Below are 7,500 nucleotides of genomic sequence, written 5' to 3' on the forward strand. Positions count from 1 at the left end.
AAGTCAAGACTGCGGCTATGTTGCTAGAGGGCGATGCTGTGGCATGGTGGAGAAGGAAAAGGCTCGACATTCAAAAGGGGATCTGCACAATAGACACTTTTGATGATTTTCAACGAGAGTTAAGAACTTACTTCATGCCCCCGAATGCGACACGCCATGCCTATCGGATGGTTGGTGAATTAAAACATACCGGATCCTTGCGAGATTACGTGAGGGCTTATCAAAGGCTGATGTTAGATGTGCCAGATATGCAAGAACAAGATAAATTGAACTGGTTTATTTTGGGACTGCAGTCATGGGCGCAATCCGAAGTGGAAAGGAGTAATCCAGAGACCTTGGAGGACGCTTATGTAGTAGCAGAACGTTTGGCTGATACTCAGCGCAAGAGCTACACTAACGCCTTCAAGCCGTCGAGGAAGCCTGACCATGGAGGAAAGAAAGATGATCGAAGGGAACGGAAAGATGAACCATCAACTCAGCGCCAAGTCGAAAGAAGAACTTTCTTTCACAGAAACGACAACTCTCAGAATAGAGTGTTGAAATGTTGGTTTTGCGATGGTAATCACTTAGGAAGGCAATGTCCAAAGCGTGTAAATAGGGACAATCAGGCAAGCTCTTCAAGGCAATCTGCTAATGCGGCACAAGGTGAAGAAGGGGAAGGACCAAAGATGGGTGCACTTCAACTTCTGAACACCATAAAAAGGGAGGAAAAAGTGAAGGTGACAGCGACACCTTCTAACGAGCTCATGTACTTGGAAATCCTGGTAAATGGAAGGCCTACCTTGGCTATGGTAGACACGGGAGCCACGCATAACTTCGTCTCAGTTGAGGAGGCGAGGAGACTGGGCCTAACCCTTGAGAGGGGAGAGTTACGCATGAAGGCGGTGAACTCAGAGGCCAACCCCATCCACGGAGTGGCCCGGGATGCGGTTGTGAAGATTGAGAGTTGGTTAGGAAGGGCCAACTTCTCGGTGGTCCCGATGGATGATTTCCGGATGATCCTAGGCATGGAGCTCCTCAGTACAGCGAAAATGGTGCCAATGCCGCACCTACGCAGTATCAGTATCATGGATGAAAAGTCCCCTTGTATGGTTCCAGTAACATCGATAAAGAGGGATAAGGGCAAAGCCGCAATGATATCTGCCCTTCAGTTGAAGAAAGGCCTCAAGCACGGCGAAGACACGTACTTGGTGGCAATCAGGGAAATAACTAATGACTCCCCTGGTTTGGTCCCAAAGGCGCTTGCGCCTGTCTTAGCGGAATTCGCAGGAACAATGCCTGTGGAGCTCCCTAGACGGCTGCCACCTCGACGCGAGGTGGATCATGCCATCGAACTCATCCCTGGTGCCAAACCCCCGGCAATGGCACCATATCGAATGGCCCCTGCAGAATTAAGAGAACTTCGGCGACAGTTGGATGAGATGCTAGCTGGAGGTATAATCAGACCCTCCAAAGCTCCTTTCGGTGCACCAGTGTTATTCCAAGCGAAGCATGATGGCTCCAAAAGGCTATGTGTGGATTATCGAGCGTTGAACAAGGTAACGGTGAAGAACAAGTACCCTTTACCTTTGATTGCAGATCTGTTTGATCAACTGGGCAAAGCTCAAGTGTTTTCCAAGTTAGACCTCAGATCAGGATATTGGCAAGTTCGGATTGTTGATGGCGACGAGCCAAAGACCACTTGCGTCACTCGTTACGGTGCCTTTGAATTCTTGGTAATGCCGTTCGGGTTGACGAATGCCCCAGCCACTTTTTCGACTCTAATGAATAAGATATTCTATCCGTACTTAGATAAGTTCGTGGTAGTCTATCTTGATGACATTGTAGTGTATAGCAAATCCATGAGGGAACATGTGGAACACTTGCGGACAGTGTTCAAGGTATTGGAGGAAAACGAACTCTATGTGAAGCGCGAGAAGTGCCTATTCGGCTAACCGGAAATCAGTTTTCTCGGTCACATTGTGGGAAAAAGTCAGCTGCGAATGGACACCGAAAAGGTGAGGGCAATTCAAGACTGGAAACCGCCAACTAATGTACCAGAACTACGTTCTTTTCTTGGTTTGGCAAATTACTATCGACGATTCATTGAGGGGTATTCTTTGATAACTGCGCCTCTCACTGATTTGTTAAAGAAAAACCGAACTTGGGCTTGGGAAGAGCTCGAAGAAGATGCCTTTGAGAAGTTGAAAAGGGCCCTGACGCAGGAACCTGTGCTCAGGTTGCCCGACCACACCAGGAAATTCGAAGTCCACACAGACGCATCAGACTTTGCCATTGGCGGAGTTTTGATGCAGGAAGGTCATCCAGTCGCCTATGAGAGTCGGAAGCTGAAAGACGCGGAGCGACGGTACTCCGTGCATGAAAGGGAAATGACAGCCGTTATTCATTGTCTTCGCACATGGAGGCATTACTTATTGGGGTCCCAATTCGTGGTAAAGACTGATAACGTAGCCACAAGCTACTTCCAGACTCAAAAGAAGTTGAGTCCGAAGCAAGCTCGATGGCAGGAATTCCTTGCGGAATTCAATTTCGCCTTGGAGTACAAGGCAGGGAAGGCAAACGTCGTAGCTGATGCACTGAGTCGGAAGGTAGAGTTGGCAGCTACCCGGATAGCATCATCCGAAGCGCAACTCGAGGGTGCTCTTCTTGGGCGGATTCGAGAAGGCATGAAGCAGGACCCAGTGGCCAAGCACTTGGTCGAAACAATGGAGGCGGGAAAGACGCGACGATTTTGGCTACAAGATGGACTTTTGATGGCAAAGGGCGGACGAGTGTTCGTGCCCAGATGGGGCAATCTCCGACGAAAGTTGCTAAAGGAGTGTCATGACTCATTGTGGGCTGGCCATCCTGGCCAGGAGCGGACACTGGCACTACTCGAACGTGGCTACTACTGGCCACAGATGCGCGACGACGTTGAAGCATATGTGAAAACATGCTTGATCTGTCAGCAGGACAAGGGAACAAACCAGAAGCCTGCCGGTCTCCTGGAACCTCTTCCTATTCCAGAACGTCCATGGGAATGCCTCTCCATGGATTTCATCGTCAGCTTGCCCAAAGTTGACGGCTTCAGCTCCATCCTTGTGGTTGTGGATAGATTTTCAAAGTATGCCACATTTATCCCAGCCTCTAAAGAATGTCCCGCGGAAAAGACGGCCGAGTTGTTCGTGAAGCATATTGTCAAGCATTGGGGCGTGCCGAAAAGCATTGTTAGTGATCGGGATGCTCACTTCACAGGGAAATTTTGGCGCGAAGTATTTCGTTTGTTGGGTTCGGATTTATTATTCTCAACAAGTTTCCACCCTCAAACGGACGGCCAAACTGAACGAATCAACGGATTGTTGGAACAATACCTTCGACACTATGTCAATGCGAATCAAAAAGATTGGGTGAAATTGTTGGATGTAGCTCAATTTTGCTACAATTTGCAGAAGAGCGAGTCTTCTGGACATAGTCCATTCGAAATAGCCACTGGACAACAACCGTTGATGCCACATACCCTTGCAGCCCAAGAAAAGGGAAGACCCACTTTTGCCTACCAGTTCGTTCGCGATTGGCTGGACCAGACGAAAATGGCTAAGGCGTTCTTACACAAGGCCGCCAAAAAGATGAAAAAGTTTGCAGATCGGAATCGAAGGCCAATGAAATTCCGGGTGGGTGATCAAGTCCTCGTAAAGCTCTACCCTGATCGCACGGGCATTTTCCGTGGTCGACACCGGTCATTGATCCGCAAGTATGAGGGACCCTTCACAGTGCTGAAGAGAATCGGAAAGCTAGCCTACAAGCTAGACTTGCCGCCAGACTTTAAGGTGCATTCAGTGTTCCATGTTTGTAACCTGAAGCCCTTCTATGTCGATGAGGAAGACCCTGAGCGAAGCGTTCCAGAACGAGACCCGATCCTGCAGCGAGCCCCGCCGACCAAGCGAGCGGCGGACCGTCGGATGGAAGAAATTCTTCGGCACAAGACAAACTATTTGGGGGAGCCGAAGAAGTACCAAGTGAAGTGGATAGGCGAACACAACCCCACCTGGGAGTATGCATGCCGTATGAAGCAGCGCTACCCGCTGGAAGTCAAGGCCTATCATGAAACTGCTGGCGCCGAGGACGGCGCATAACTTGAAGGGGGGAGCCTGTTCCCCTGTGTCTGGGAGTCTGTACAGTCCTTTGCTTTGTTTTGCATTGTACTTCCTTTGCTTATGTTGAGTCATTTGCTTATGCATGTTTACTTCTAAGGGAGTACCCTCCCACCGGTCTAAGTGTCAAGTGTTGGGATTTCTTGTTTTGGATGGTCGGCATGGGAATCCTGTAAGCGGCCTCGGCCATCCTACATAAGTAAAGTCGAGATCATTCTCCTTACTTATCTTTCTCGTGATGTACTAATTCTTCAAGCGAATACATTGCGAGATTTCTTTATTCACAAACATTCTTTATACACTTGTTTTCTCAAACTACTTTTGCGCCCTGTTCGGTGGTTTGAAGGCTTGAGGCAATCAGGTTCTTGCCGCGCCGCACGGGCCGAAGTTGTCAGCCCGTGACAACTGGTATCAGAGCCAGGTTCAGCAATCTGGGGAAGCGGTTGGATAGTCGGTGTAGAACTACACGCCGACGATCGTTGATCGAAAGAGACCTCCGACGATCGTTGATCGAAGAGGAGGAAGCCCTGGCGACTCAATACAATCTGCGAAGTGCCAAGGGTTAGGGAGTAGCCCATTCTGACGAGATGGGTACATCCCAGGGTCAGGAAGACCTGACCGAGATGGTGAACAAGCTGGCTACCGACGTAACTGCTCATGAAGAAGCGTTGGGTAATGCAGCTGAGTCCTTCGGGGAAATGAAGGACGAGATGAAGGTACTGCGGGAACAAATGGCCGACCTACTGGCCATGAATCGGGCACTGACAGACACAGTGACCACGTTACAGGCTGAAGTCAAGGAACTTCAGGTCAAGAACCGCACACTACAGTGACAAATCTCTGTAGGTGGAGGTAACGATCGGCCAGCGAAGGTCGACGTTCAGAGACCAGCTAAATACAATGGAACTCGGGATAGTCGAGTTATCGACAACTTTTTATTCCAAGTGGAATATTACCTGGACTTGCAAGGCGTTATGGGGGACGACCTTCAAGTCAAGACTGCGGCTATGTTGCTAGAGGGCGATGCTGTGGCATGGTGGAGAAGGAAAAGGCTCGACATTCAAAAGGGGATCTGCACAATAGACACTTTCGATGATTTTCAACGAGAGTTAAGAACTTACTTCATGCCCCCGAATGCGACACGCCATGCCTATCGGATGGTTGGTGAATTAAAACATACCGGATCCTTGCGAGATTACGTGAGGGCTTATCAAAGGCTGATGTTAGATGTGCCAGATATGCAAGAACAAGATAAATTGAACTGGTTTATTTTGGGACTGCAGTCATGGGCGCAATCCGAAGTGGAAAGGAGTAATCCAGAGACCTTGGAGGACGCTTATGTAGTAGCAGAACGTTTGGCTGATACTCAGCGCAAGAGCTACACTAACGCCTTCAAGCCGTCGAGGAAGCCTGACCATGGAGGAAAGAAAGATGATCGAAGGGAACGGAAAGATGAACCATCAACTCAGCGCCAAGTCGAAAGAAGAACTTTCTTTCACAGAAACGACAACTCTCAGAATAGAGTGTTGAAAGGTTGGTTTTGCGATGGTAATCACTTAGGAAGGCAATGTCCAAAGCGTGTAAATAGGGACAATCAGGCAAGCTCTTCAAGGCAATCTGCTAATGCGGCACAAGGTGAAGAAGGGGAAGGACCAAAGATGGGTGCACTTCAACTTCTGAACACCATAAAAAGGGAGGAAAAAGTGAAGGTGACAGCGACACCTTCTAACGAGCTCATGTACTTGGAAATCCTGGTAAATGGAAGGCCTACCTTGGCTATGGTAGACACGGGAGCCACGCATAACTTCGTCTCAGTTGAGGAGGCGAGGAGACTGGGCCTAACCCTTGAGAGGGGAGAGTTACGCATGAAGGCGGTGAACTCAGAGGCCAACCCCATCCACGGAGTGGCCCGGGATGCGGTTGTGAAGATTGAGAGTTGGTTAGGAAGGGCCAACTTCTCGGTGGTCCCGATGGATGATTTCCGGATGATCCTAGGCATGGAGCTCCTCAGTACAGCGAAAATGGTGCCAATGCCGCACCTACGCAGTATCAGTATCATGGATGAAAAGTCCCCTTGTATGGTTCCAGTAACATCGATAAAGAGGGATAAGGGCAAAGCCGCAATGATATCTGCCCTTCAGTTGAAGAAAGGCCTCAAGCACGGCGAAGACACGTACTTGGTGGCAATCAGGGAATTAACTAATGACTCCCCTGGTTTGGTCCCAGAGGCGCTTGCGCCTGTCTTAGCGGAATTCGCAGGAACAATGCCTGTGGAGCTCCCTAGACGGCTGCCACCTCGACGCGAGGTGGATCATGCCATCGAACTCATCCCTGGTGCCAAACCCCCGGCAATGGCACCATATCGAATGGCCCCTGCAGAATTAAGAGAACTTCGGCGACAGTTGGATGAGATGCTAGCTGGAGGTATAATCAGACCCTCCAAAGCTCCTTTCGGTGCACCAGTGTTATTCCAAGCGAAGCATGATGGCTCCAAAAGGCTATGTGTGGATTATCGAGCGTTGAACAAGGTAACGGTGAAGAACAAGTACCCTTTACCTTTGATTGCAGATCTGTTTGATCAACTGGGCAAAGCTCAAGTGTTTTCCAAGTTAGACCTCAGATCAGGATATTGGCAAGTTCGGATTGTTGATGGCGACGAGCCAAAGACCACTTGCGTCACTCGTTACGGTGCCTTTGAATTCTTGGTAATGCCGTTCGGGTTGACGAATGCCCCAGCCACTTTTTCGACTCTAATGAATAAGATATTCTATCCGTACTTAGATAAGTTCGTGGTAGTCTATCTTGATGACATTGTAGTGTATAGCAAATCCATGAGGGAACATGTGGAACACTTGCGGACAGTGTTCAAGGTATTGGAGGAAAACGAACTCTATGTGAAGCGCGAGAAGTGCCTATTCGGCCAACCGGAAATCAGTTTTCTCGGTCACATTGTGGGAAAAAGTCAGCTGCGAATGGACACCGAAAAGGTGAGGGCAATTCAAGACTGGAAACCGCCAACTAATGTACCAGAACTACGTTCTTTTCTTGTTTGGCAAATTACTATCGACGATTCATTGAGGGGTATTCTTTGATAACTGCGTCTCTCACTGATTTGTTAAAGAAAAACCGAACTTGGGCTTGGGAAGAGCTCGAAGAAGATGCCTTTGAGAAGTTGAAAAGGGCCCTGACGCAGGAACCTGTGCTCAGGTTGCCCGACCACACCAGGAAATTCGAAGTCCACACAGACGCATCAGACTTTGCCATTGGCGGAGTTTTGATGCAGGAAGGTCATCCAGTCGCCTATGAGAGTCGGAAGCTGAAAGACGCGGAGCGACGGTACTCCGTGCATGAAAGGGAAATGACAGCCGTT

The sequence above is a fragment of the Nymphaea colorata genome, chromosome 3 (genome assembly GCF_008831285.2).
Source record: "Nymphaea colorata isolate Beijing-Zhang1983 chromosome 3, ASM883128v2, whole genome shotgun sequence".
Taxonomy (NCBI): domain Eukaryota; kingdom Viridiplantae; phylum Streptophyta; class Magnoliopsida; order Nymphaeales; family Nymphaeaceae; genus Nymphaea; species Nymphaea colorata.